The following is a 12,838-nucleotide window of genomic DNA, read 5'->3' on the forward strand; positions in this document are numbered from 1 at the left end:
GTTTCTTTTTTTTTGAATATTTGACCTACAAGGTTGGCAGCACCGGCAGCGCCCCCACCTAGTGTGGTTGGCTACCCCGCCATGTGACGGTCCTGGCAGACTGGCTTCATATGTCATAGTATACACACGTATTGTACGTTATTGAAATATTTGTTATTTTACTAAATAAACTATAAAATAAAACATTCAAAAGTGCTTAAACAAATCAACATATGGTCCTTCAGAGCGTGATTATCACCAGCGATCAAGAATTTTAACTTTGAGCGAATTAGCTGAGGCAGGGAAGCGGCGTGAAATTTGTCCACCTGCATCGAACAAACAAACACTTGATCCCAGAAGAGCGGCCCAGCACCAGTGGAGAGCTATAGTAGAGGTGGGTGCGTTCCATATCATTCTTTTCTATTTCATATCCATTTATTTATTTGTGCTAGAATATTAAATATGGCCGATCAATTAAAAACATATAAGGCAAAACGGGCGGTTATTCGATCCGCAATAACTCGATTTGATACCTTCCTAAGCAAGTTTGTAGCCGAGAAAAATACTGATTATGTCGTTTTAAAAACGCGTATGGAAAGCATATCTCCTTTGTTAGAGGAATTCAATAATATTCAATTCGAAATTGAAACGTTAATTGCTGGCGACGATGAAGTTGTTATTCAATCAGATGAGCGTGAAAACTTCGAAGAAAATTATTATAGGTTAATTAGTACAGCTAAAAATATTATATTGCGTTCTCGCGAATCTATTGAGTCACTTTCGTCAAATGAAAGTATTTGTTCACAACAAAGTTTAAATAATGGCCCAAATTTGCTACAGAATGCTAGTGCCACACAAGAATCTCGTATTTTCAATTCCAATAATAATCATCCAGTTATGCAAAATAACTGCAATCCAAGTGATCAAAATCTTGACATTAAATTACCTGAAGTAAATTTACCGACTTTTGATGGTTCTTTGCATGATTGGCTCTACTTCCGAGACACATTTAAATCTGTTATTCACAATAAGCAAAACTNATAATAATATATTCAAGTAGAAGAAACGTATAGGTAGTAGCCCCCAATATAATTAAATTGAAAATTTTTTCTTGGGTCACTTGGTATATATACAAACAATAACCAGTAAACCACTTGAAAAGTATAGGAACTATACTTTTATATTATTTACGAATTTTCAGGTATTTGAAGACGAAAAGTAATTAAATGTAAAGTCAAACGTAAAACATATAAATCAAAGAGCCAAAAACTATAATTTAATAGGATTATTTTCTGAGTTGTTTACTTGTTTCTAAATGTGTTTAGGAAAGCGGAGAATTACCACAGTAGATCATAGGCGACGTAATTTTTATGTTTAATAAATGTGTGATATAGACACAAAAACTCATAAAATTTAAGAAATACTATAGGGACTTCTCTAATTTAATCATGTTTTTATGAATTTTAAAATTAATGAATGATACTTAAGCGGCTAGAGACGATTAATTAAACTCCAAATAATATAAGCAACTTTATTATAATTAAGCCACCCTATATTTAACAGAGTATGATATTTTTGTAGTATTAACGGAGTTAAGTACCTTTTCACACTTGGGTATTTTCGTCGAATTAATGTCAAAACACGTGCAAAATGTTCGTACTTTACTAATACGCTGATGCTGGTGTGAAAAGGCACTTAAACGGTTTAATTCGAACCAAGTAGGTATAATGCAAATTATTCCTGTTCTTGCAAGGAAAACCCAAGTGAAGTACCTAGGTAGAGTTGTTTCAAAATCTTATGAGTTTTGACCTTCATATGCGCAGAAACATAATTCTGACCGTAGCCTAAATTATTTCTACGTCCTAAAAACATTACATCTATAATTCAGTCTATCTAGAGCTCTCATAGCGTAAACAAGCCTTTGATCCGATTATAAATATCAGAAAATCAGGACCTTTTGTGAACTTGAAGTTTTTCGCAACTTATCTTCACAATGACTCCTTAAAAACATCCTTAAATTAGAAAAAAAGAAATGTAAAGTTATTGCACATTTCCATTAATAATATTAAAAAAATGAAAACTTCTCTTTCGCTAACAAAAAAATAAACGCGACTACTTTTTTTTATTAAAAAAAATAAAGCCTAAATCGTATAAAAACAATACATGGGACTTCTCTGTCTTCGACTAAAACTAAATTGGACTTCTCTTAACTAAATCAATCGCATGTGTGCGTCATGAAGAGTGACGTATCATCAAATTATTTTAGCGCGAATTTTTAAATGAGGGCCGTATTACCTCCTGGGCCTTATTTGCCCCAGGTACCTTATACAGGAGTAAAATGGAATGTAAGGTGTTTGGTGTGAAGTATATCAGAGACTCCGGTGAGAACCTTCTATACTTACCTATTGCATGATAATGCCAAATATCTCAAAATACCATAAAAACGTAGATCTACGTACTGATACTGAATCCTTTGTTGTTGGTATTCGTAGAATTTACGTTATGATGTTTAATTATCTGGGAACGTGTGTCATACATATTCAACTTGGTTATTTGGATTACCCCCCCTCTATCTGCTTCCCCCCCCCCTCACCCTTCATCCCTCTATTTACACGACTATATAGATTTTAAGTAATTATCTTTCTATCTAAAATATATTTCTTAATTGCCCTTTCTTACTAAGTTTTTTTCATAAAAACATGTTTTATTATTAGCTCTTACATCTTTTTACTGTTTATTAAGGTATCCTATCACTCTAAAGTAATAAGTTAATAAATTAAGGTATTAACCCAATTCAAACAAATCGTATCAAATGAAATCAAACAACATTCTTCGATACGACAAATTTAGGTATGCAAAAGAATCAAACCTCACAGACAAGATTGCAAACCGCTGATATTGAGGGAAACAACTCCGAACGAAGATATTTATTTTATTTCCGTAACTCCTGGCAACAGAACAGAAATTAGCTTCATTTATTTCCGCTACTGCTTCATGAATCCTGCCAATAACATCATCCCCGTCAACAGGCACAGTAACATAAACCTTTTCTTTTCTGTATTCCCATAACCAAAAGTCTATCGGAGTCAAGTCAGTCCGAGACTGGGGTGGCCATGGTGTTGGTCCACCTCGTCCAATCCGTTTATTAGGAAAACGGCGGTTCAAAATATGTCGTACCTACTTGTAATGTGGTATGTGCGGGCGCACCATCATGCTGAAACCACATAGTTGCACGTCGTTGTAGAGGAATATTTTCTAACAAACCTGGCAAAATGTTCTCGCAAAAATTACTGTAATTTTCACCATTCAGTTTTTGTCCGGCCAACTTGATTAGTCACTCGAAAACTGCGCATTTATTGAACTAAAATTTATTCGAAAACGGCTCCGCTTTCGAGATTTTATTATTCTACATTTTTGTTTTATTTTTTATTTTAGAATATATATCCGGCCGCTGGGGAGTGAATTTTGACTCACCCTGTATATGGCGTGGCGATACTAAAAAATGTTTGATTCCTGGAACGTGGAAATGCGTTCTATCTGAAAAATCGTTAAATTTTTGGTAATTTTTGTTATATTAAGTTTTTCCCATTATTTACTTGTTTTCGAGACATGTCGATATCAATATGCAATGTGTGATTGTACGTAACAGGAAAATCCATTATTTTATTTAAATCACACTGAGACAAAATATTCTTTTAAAATATTGTTATAATGACTTTATTCACACCACAACTAACAAATAAATTATAAAAAACCAAACGATCAACTACAAAAAAAAATGTAAATCTTATAAGGGGCAGAGACGAACCGTATTTTATCAAATATTATTAAAAATTTCTGTCATAGGTGGCTCATGTCATTTGTTTAAAATAAAACATGTATGACAGATGACACATATTAGATTTCCAATAATAACAGTTTTATTAGCCTGCGTCTTTCAATTTAACTATAACTAGTTATAAAATTTACCAGTGTACAATTTTTTTTTCTGTTGTTGGTCATTTGTTTTTTTTACAATTTATTGTTTGTTAGTTAGTATGTGGTGTGAATAAAGCCACTACAACAATATTTTAAAAGAATATTTTGTCTCAGTGTGATTTAAATAAAATAATAAATTTACATCATACTTTGCATATTGATGTCGACATGTTTCTCAAACAAGTATATAGTGGGAAAAACTTAATATAACAAAAATTACTCAAAATTTAACGATCTTTCAGAAGGACCGCATTTCCACGTTCCAGGAATCAAATTTTTTTTTAGTATCGCTACGCCATCTATACAGAAAGATTTGAAATAACAATTCTAACTGCAATTTGAAGCTATTCGAGGGACCTGACAACCCCAATTTCCGGAACTAAAATAAATATCTTCATTTCGGAGATATTGGGAGCGGTAATGTTAATTGGCACACACTGTGTATTGAAGAATGATGTAAAAATATTCGATACATACTAAGTATGGTTATAGAGGTTCTGGAAGTTTNTATGGTAGTATTTAAATTTACTTTACATTCTTCGAAAAACTCAATGGCGTACTTTTTTTTGAAAAAGGTGCCACGCATCCCTACCTTTGCACGCCACTGGCTAATCCGATAGGACTAATATTCTGTTAATTATGAGAACCCCCAATACGCAAAATGTGTACCAAGTTTGAATCAAATCTACTCGTGGATAGCCGAGATATGTCAAAAAGTGTTTATTTTTTTTTAACTTCAACGCCCTGTATCTCCAAAACAAAGGCTTTCATAAAAAAAATTTATAGAGCAAACTACACTTAATTTTGGATAGGGAATACATTCCTGCATTTTCCAAATTTAAAGTGAAAACACCCTGTATATAAAACTTTTATTACACATTTCCCTTAATAATCAACATAGGTCTTTTAACCCATGGGGAGGTGAAATGGTGAAAAGTCTACTCAAAAAGTTTAGTTAAGTACTCTCTAAAGCAAATTAGGTAAACCAAACATCTTTTAAAAAAATGAAAACTTCTCTTCCGATAACAAAAAAATAAACGCGACTACTTTTTTTTATTAAAAAAAATAAAGCCTAAATCGTATAAAAACAATACATGGGACTTCTCTGTCTTCGACTAAAACTAAATTGGACTTCTCTTAACTAAATCAATCGCATGTGTGCGTCATGAAGAGTGACGTATCATCAAATTATTTTAGCGCGAATTTTTAAATGAGGGCCGTATTACCTCCTGGGCCTTATTTGCCCCAGGTACCTTATACAGGAGTAAAATGGAATGTAAGGTGTTTGGTGTGAAGTATATCAGAGACTCCTGTGAGAACCTTCTATACTTACCTATTGCATGATAATGCCAAATATCTCAAAATACCATAAAAACGTAGATCTACGTACTGATACTGAATCCTTTGTTGTTGGTATTCGTAGAATTTACGTTATGATGTTTAATTATCTGGGAACGTGTGTCATACATATTCAACTTGGTTATTTGGATTACCCCCCCTCTATCTGCTTCCCCCCCCCCTCACCCTTCATCCCTCTATTTACACGACTATATAGATTTTAAGTAATTATCTTTCTATCTAAAATATATTTCTTAATTGCCCTTTCTTACTAAGTTTTTTTCATAAAAACATGTTTTATTATTAGCTCTTACATCTTTTTACTGTTTATTAAGGTATCCTATCACTCTAAAGTAATAAGTTAATAAATTAAGGTATTAACCCAATTCAAACAAATCGTATCAAATGAAATCAAACAACATTCTTCGATACGACAAATTTAGGTATGCAAAAGAATCAAACCTCACAGACAAGATTGCAAACCGCTGATATTGAGGGAAACAACTCCGAACGAAGATATTTATTTTATTTCCGTAACTCCTGGCAACAGAACAGAAATTAGCTTCATTTATTTCCGCTACTGCTTCATGAATCCTGCCAATAACATCATCCCCGTCAACAGGCACAGTAACATAAACCTTTTCTTTTCTGTATTCCCATAACCAAAAGTCTATCGGAGTCAAGTCAGTCCGAGACTGGGGTGGCCATGGTGTTGGTCCACCTCGTCCAATCCGTTTATTAGGAAAACGGCGGTTCAAAATATGTCGTACCTACTTGTAATGTGGTATGTGCGGGCGCACCATCATGCTGAAACCACATAGTTGCACGTCGTTGTAGAGGAATATTTTCTAACAAACCTGGCAAAATGTTCTCGCAAAAATTACTGTAATTTTCACCATTCAGTTTTTGTCCGGCCAACTTGATTAGTCACTCGAAAACTGCGCATTTATTGAACTAAAATTTATTCGAAAACGGCTCCGCTTTCGAGATTTTATTATTCTACATTTTTGTTTTACTTTTTATTTTAGAATATATATCCGGCCGCTGGGGAGTGAATTTTGACTCACCCTGTATATGGCGTGGCGATACTAAAAAATGTTTGATTCCTGGAACGTGGAAATGCGTTCTATCTGAAAAATCGTTAAATTTTTGGTAATTTTTGTTATATTAAGTTTTTCCCATTATTTACTTGTTTTCGAGACATGTCGATATCAATATGCAATGTGTGATTGTACGTAACAGGAAAATCCATTATTTTATTTAAATCACACTGAGACAAAATATTCTTTTAAAATATTGTTATAATGACTTTATTCACACCACAACTAACAAATAAATTATAAAAAACCAAACGATCAACTACAAAAAAAAATGTAAATCTTATAAGGGGCAGAGACGAACCGTATTTTATCAAATATTATTAAAAATTTCTGTCATAGGTGGCTCATGTCATTTGTTTAAAATAAAACATGTATGACAGATGACACATATTAGATTTCCAATAATAACAGTTTTATTAGCCTGCGTCTTTCAATTTAACTATAACTAGTTATAAAATTTACCAGTGTACAATTTTTTTTTCTGTTGTTGGTCATTTGTTTTTTTTTTACAATTTATTGTTTGTTAGTTAGTATATGGTGTGAATAAAGCCACTACAACAATATTTTAAAAGAATATTTTGTCTCAGTGTGATTTAAATAAAATAATAAATTTACATCATACTTTGCATATTGATGTCGACATGTTTCTCAAACAAGTATATAGTGGGAAAAACTTAATATAACAAAAATTACTCAAAATTTAACGATCTTTCAGAAGGACCGCATTTCCACGTTCCAGGAATCAAATTTTTTTTTAATATCGCTACGCCATCTATACAGAAAGATTTGAAATAACAATTCTAACTGCAATTTGAAGCTATTCGAGGGACCTGACAACCCCAATTTCCGGAACTAAAATAAATATCTTCATTTCGGAGATATTGGGAGCGGTAATGTTAATTGGCACACACTGTGTATTGAAGAATGATGTAAAAATATTCGATACATACTAAGTATGGTTATAGAGGTTCTGGAAGTTTTTATCCATAACAGTTTTTCGAAAACTGATGAGATCGCGTTAATCCGAGCAACAGGATTACTTTTCTTGATGTTCGGAAAGTGGACCAGATTATTGTACTTCTAGACCTCTGACCTCATTGTTTGAAAACAAAACTGCTGTCAGGAATTAGATATTCAATTTCCTTAAAATTCAAAAGTAGCTGGTAATGATCCATCTGACCGCAGATCATGGTTTCATACAATCGAATTTCGGACATAATTATTGACCGAAAAAGTGATAAACTAGGTATTATTCTATTATTATTTTGAATTACTTGTGTTAGTCACACTACAATTATACACAATTATAATCGTCATACCTCAAGTGTAGTGTTAACCTTCGTATTAAATATCTGTTAAGTTAAAATTAACGTTTTTATCCACAATTTCAAATACAATAGGTAATCTAGATTAGTACATACTTCTTTAAGTAGTCACGATAAATTAAAAAATATATGTAGAGATTATTATCGAATCCGGAACATTTAAAAAAATATAAATACGGCTTTGTGAAAGATATCTGTTAGTTTATATATATTATTATAATTTTACATACAGTTTTTATAACGTCAAGTAAGTAATCTGTGTTTTCGTTCTTTATCATTCTGCGTGTCTTACCTCTACTTTAAAAATACACATAAATTTCCTTGAACGGCAGATATTAACAATTCTCAAGGAAAACTTATCAAATGCGGCTGAATATTTTAAAAATATTTTAGAATTGTATTAGCACACCTCATTATTTTTTATTCAATATTATTAATTGTAACCCTAAAAGATTGGTAGGTATTTGCTGTAATAGTCTAAACTACTTATGCAAGATGATCCAATGATTTGAAATTATAATCTAATTATATCTACGATGAGATATGGCTTCTTTATCATGTCAATTTATGTCATTTCTCACAATAGAAAATGAACCTGATAATGAGATTAATAATTTAGTAAGAGAATTAAACAATAATCTCCAAAATTCTAAAAATGATTTATTATGAATATTTGACACATTTTTTACATTTATTTAACAAAATCCTTTTACATTGAATTTCAACTTTCGATTTTCGTGGCTTATCTGTTGTAATATTTTTTAACTTTTTTTGTACATAAACGTATTTGAAGTTATTCTTCAGTTCTTATCTCATAATTTCCTTCGGAATTTTCTCCAATTTTTATTGTGAATTGGTAAATATTAATTACTTGAAGGACCAATATGTATTTCCATACCTTGTCAATATGCAGAGTGATTCAGAAATATGGTAATAAGTTGAAACAGAAGATATGGATATCGCATTTTAAGCAAAAAGTTTCCTTTGAACGTAGATACAAAATGATAAATGTGTACTGTAAAATTTTATTTTAATACTGCCTCTAAAAACATATTCAAATGAAACTTGGTACAGACACAGACAATATAGCGTATCGCCACAGACTGCTTCTTAAATGCTGGAAATTGGCAACCCGAAATGGAAGCAGGCTTTTGTTAGCCGGCTTCCATCAATGAAATTTAGCGTGGTAACTCTTCTACTTGGTAATAGACCAGCGGTGGCTTTGTTGTCAAATAATAACTGCTAAATAAATTTAATGCTTTCAATTATGTAATTAAAGAGATATGGAACTTATCTTCTGTTTGGAAATCACATTTGCCTTAAATGCTAAATAAAATCAATCAAGTTAGAATTGAATGAAATCTAATTAATTATTTATTTTATATCACGTTGGAATGGGAAAATTAAAAAACTCGAAATTAATGTTTTTAGATTTGTGCGTCGACTTCCAATATGGTACGATATTAACACCTATATTTAAAAAAATTGCATTATACAGGTTGTGTATCCTTAGATGGGTACTGCCTCTTATTGTTGATTTCTTTAGATAGGTAAAATAATTATTGGCACAAGCGTTGCATATCATAGATGCCATTGGTAGTGCTCATATTTGTGACAACAGCAATACGTGTATTGCTTTAAAATTTTACTTTTACATCAATGAACATCAATTTACCTTACATGACTCAGTTTCTCTTGGAATTCTAAGACATGCAGACACAAACTGTTCTACGGAGTACTCAAGGGCGTTCGATAGACTCAATCATAAGATATTACATATTGTCATAAATGACAATAAACCTTTGTCACCCTATATCTTTCTTACTAAAATAAATCATTGCTTTGAATTATATTTCCTGTCTCCTATTCCTTTGGCATTAAATTTTAAAAATATCCTCTATAATTCGGATAAAGTAAGTCATTGTTAAAATGTTCAGATATTTTGAGAGTTGTTTGGAGTAATTTTGTACAACGTTTTAAAGTCTGATCACATAGTTATCACTTATCTCTTCTTACCTAGAATCTTATAATTCAACAATTAAAGCAACTTTCATTATTAAAGCATGCTGTTTTCATCTTCTTACAGAACTTCATTATTATTTTTAGGCGTTTTTTTGGTCTACAGTGTAATGATAGTTACCATTTTCTTAGAGAAATATTATTCTCGGTAACGTCTTCAATATCTTATGTCCATCGCATAGCAAATCATTTGATGTCTTACCTTTGCCTTTTATTTTATACTGCTGACCTAATTATAAACTTATTCTATATGCACTTAATTGCTTTAAAATAATTTAATGTAATAAAAAAAGTGCAGGTAACATATGAATGGATATGATTGTTCCTTCTTCACAAATTTTCGATCTACAATTACAAGGCAATGAATTACGTTGACATACGTTCTTAGTTGTTTATTTCCAGATTTGTGCATGTATTAAATTAAAGCAAATTATTTTCACCAGAGTGTATGAATATAATCCTGCATCACATTTTATATAAAAACAAAAAGGTGTACATGTTGGTATTATAAAATAATATCATTCTCTGAGATAAGGTATGCGCCGCTACTTTCCATATTTGGCATCAATTATCATAATATTTTGCAAATGAAACGGATTCTTTATGTTCCTTATCATTTTGAATAATTACTGGTTACCGCAGTTAATGTCTACGTAATGATTAGGTTGCCTGATTAGATATAATCGTTGAGTTCCTATGACAAATTGCTGTCTCTATTTAAAAAAACATTTTGAAATAAAAATTAAGAAATGATGTTCGAGAATTAACGGAATTTTCTTGTTTTGCTTGTTTAAATGCACAATATTGCTAAAATAACTACAATAAGCTAATTCAGTTAGTTTTAGTATTAACATTAATTTGTCAATACACGAGGCCTGTTAAAAAAATAACTGAACCTTATTTTTTAAACTTATTATTAATAATTTTATACACTATTGGTCCTTGTCTCCTTCAAAGTGCTCTCCTCTCCTATTCAGACACTTTTCCCAGCGGTGTTTCCATTTCGCGAAGCAGCTCTGGATAGCTTCATTTGAAATGGCCTTTAAAGTCTGTGACGAATTTGCTTTGATGTCATCAATAGTCTGAAAACGGTGTCCCTTCAGCACATTTTAATTTCGGAAATAAGAAAAAATGTCAAGGAGCCAGGTCTAGCGAGTAAGGAGGGTGAAGAAATTTGATTTTAATCGTTTTAAAACGCCTTGATAGTACACACCGTCACTGTTTCACCTTGAGGCAAGAATTCAAAATGCACAATTCCATTAAAGTTGAAAAAAACAGCGTGCATCACTTTGACATTAGATCGAGACTGACGTGCTTTCTTGGGGCACGGAGATCTTTTGCTAATCCATTGTGATGATTGAACTTTTGTCTCAATACCGTAGCCATAAAGCCAGCTTTCGTCTCCCAGTTGCCGATGAACGTACACACAATTTTCTTTCTGTAGTGCAGTCATCAAAAGAGGAACAAATTTTGCTGCAACTCGATACATATTAATGTTTTCAGTCAAACTCTCATGGCATGACCCAATTGAGGTATTGACTCTTCTCCAATTTCTCTGACAGTCAATCGGCGATTTGCACGCACCAGATCTTTGACTTTCTGAACGTGGGTGTCATCAGTTGAAGTCGAAGGCCTTCCTGGTCGAGGATCATCTTCAATTGACTGTCGACCACATTCAAATCGTGAAAACCATTCGTAATATTGCGTACGACCCAGAACATCTTCATAAGCTTGTTTCAAAAGTTGAAACGGTTTCTGTAAAAGTTTTCGTCAGCTTCACGCAAAATTTTACGTTGCGTCGTTGTTCCAGAAAATCGCACATTTCAATAATTGTCACGAACACTCAAACACGTTTCACTCAAAATAACAATATCGCGAAAACTAAATGAGATATCAACAATCCAAGAGCATGTTGTTATAGAGAATCATTAGCTGTATTAAGTTTAATGTTCCGTAGGTTAATCGTTCATCTACCTAAACTGAATATCGACCTACACTGTGTAATAGGCTATTCATCAGTGTACTTATTTTACGTTTAGCTGCATGTTAGTTGATAGATTCTGTTTTATTATATAAAGTTCGGTCTGGGCAGTGTATAAGTAAATAAATAAATACTTGTAAACATGTTCAATTTTTTGTTCATCCCTCTTGTCGTTCAGAAAGCAAACCGGTTATACTTAAAAATCGTTCGTAACGGGACTGAGTTTATAGTCATATTTTAATTATAGTTCTGATCCTCCTACCCGACACAGTAGTAGGATAAGTAGATCAGCTGTTTTATCTAACCTTAAAATTTAGATAGTTTATTGATTCGTTTAGTGTTCACGCATGATTAGCATGACAAATAACAATAAACTTGCCCATTTTAGTAAAAGTTACAAATATGTGTGTATTTTTTGTATGAGTGGTAAAGTAATCAACTATTCGTATTCAAAATTCACCACACTTTCTATTCGGGACTGAAAAAACGGAAAAAACCTCTTCAAACTAAATCCATCCCCGCTGGAATCAATGAACCTACAGCCCAAGCGCGGCGATCCGGAGAGTTACTTTTCAACTATCTTTCCAATTTTCCCGCCATCGCTCTCAAAATTCACTCCACGCAGCTCAAACACAATGCAACAACCTTCATCCACAACAGCTCGATTTGCGTGTTGTGACCGATTGTTAAATCCGAATTCGGCAATTCCAAAAACTTCCGAATATTACGAAATTCGGACCTAATCAACACAACAGTCTGTCCATCATTAATCAGAGAAACCCAGAAGATTCAATATTCCGAAGAGGTCATAACTCAACATTGCGATTTACAGCCGTGGTTAAGGAAGCCGCCTTAGACCGGAGGGATTCATTCGTTTACTCAAGGGACGACAGACCGAAAATCCTCTTTGCGACCGAACTCAACCCGAGGCATTTGAAGGAACCGAATCCTGCCCAGAGTGTGTACTCGCCATACATCTTTGTTAATGATATTACGACTTACATTGACTGTCGCAAACTAGTTTATGCCGACGACTTAAAAATCTTCTCCTCTATCTTAACTGATGATGACTGTCTTCACCTTCAGAGTCAATTGGACAAAATAGTCCTTTGGTGCGA

General features: G+C 32.8%; 1 protein-coding gene across 3 annotated transcripts in view; it reads left to right on the forward strand.

The window, feature by feature from the left end:
• The window catches only part of LOC108906214, an 80,344-nt gene continuing 67,506 nt past the window's right edge, over positions 1–12,838 (forward strand). For 2 of the 3 annotated variants that reach the window (XM_023454811.1, XM_023454813.1), the window contains exon 1: positions 1–373. The gene's annotated coding sequence lies outside the window, so the exon portion shown is untranslated. The remainder of the gene's footprint in view (positions 374–12,838) is intronic. The other variant, XM_023454812.1, reaches the window with a different exon arrangement.

Source organism: Anoplophora glabripennis, unplaced genomic scaffold (genome assembly GCF_000390285.2).
Source record: "Anoplophora glabripennis isolate ALB-LARVAE unplaced genomic scaffold, Agla_2.0 scaffold390, whole genome shotgun sequence".
NCBI classification, from domain to species: Eukaryota; Metazoa; Arthropoda; class Insecta; order Coleoptera; family Cerambycidae; genus Anoplophora; species Anoplophora glabripennis.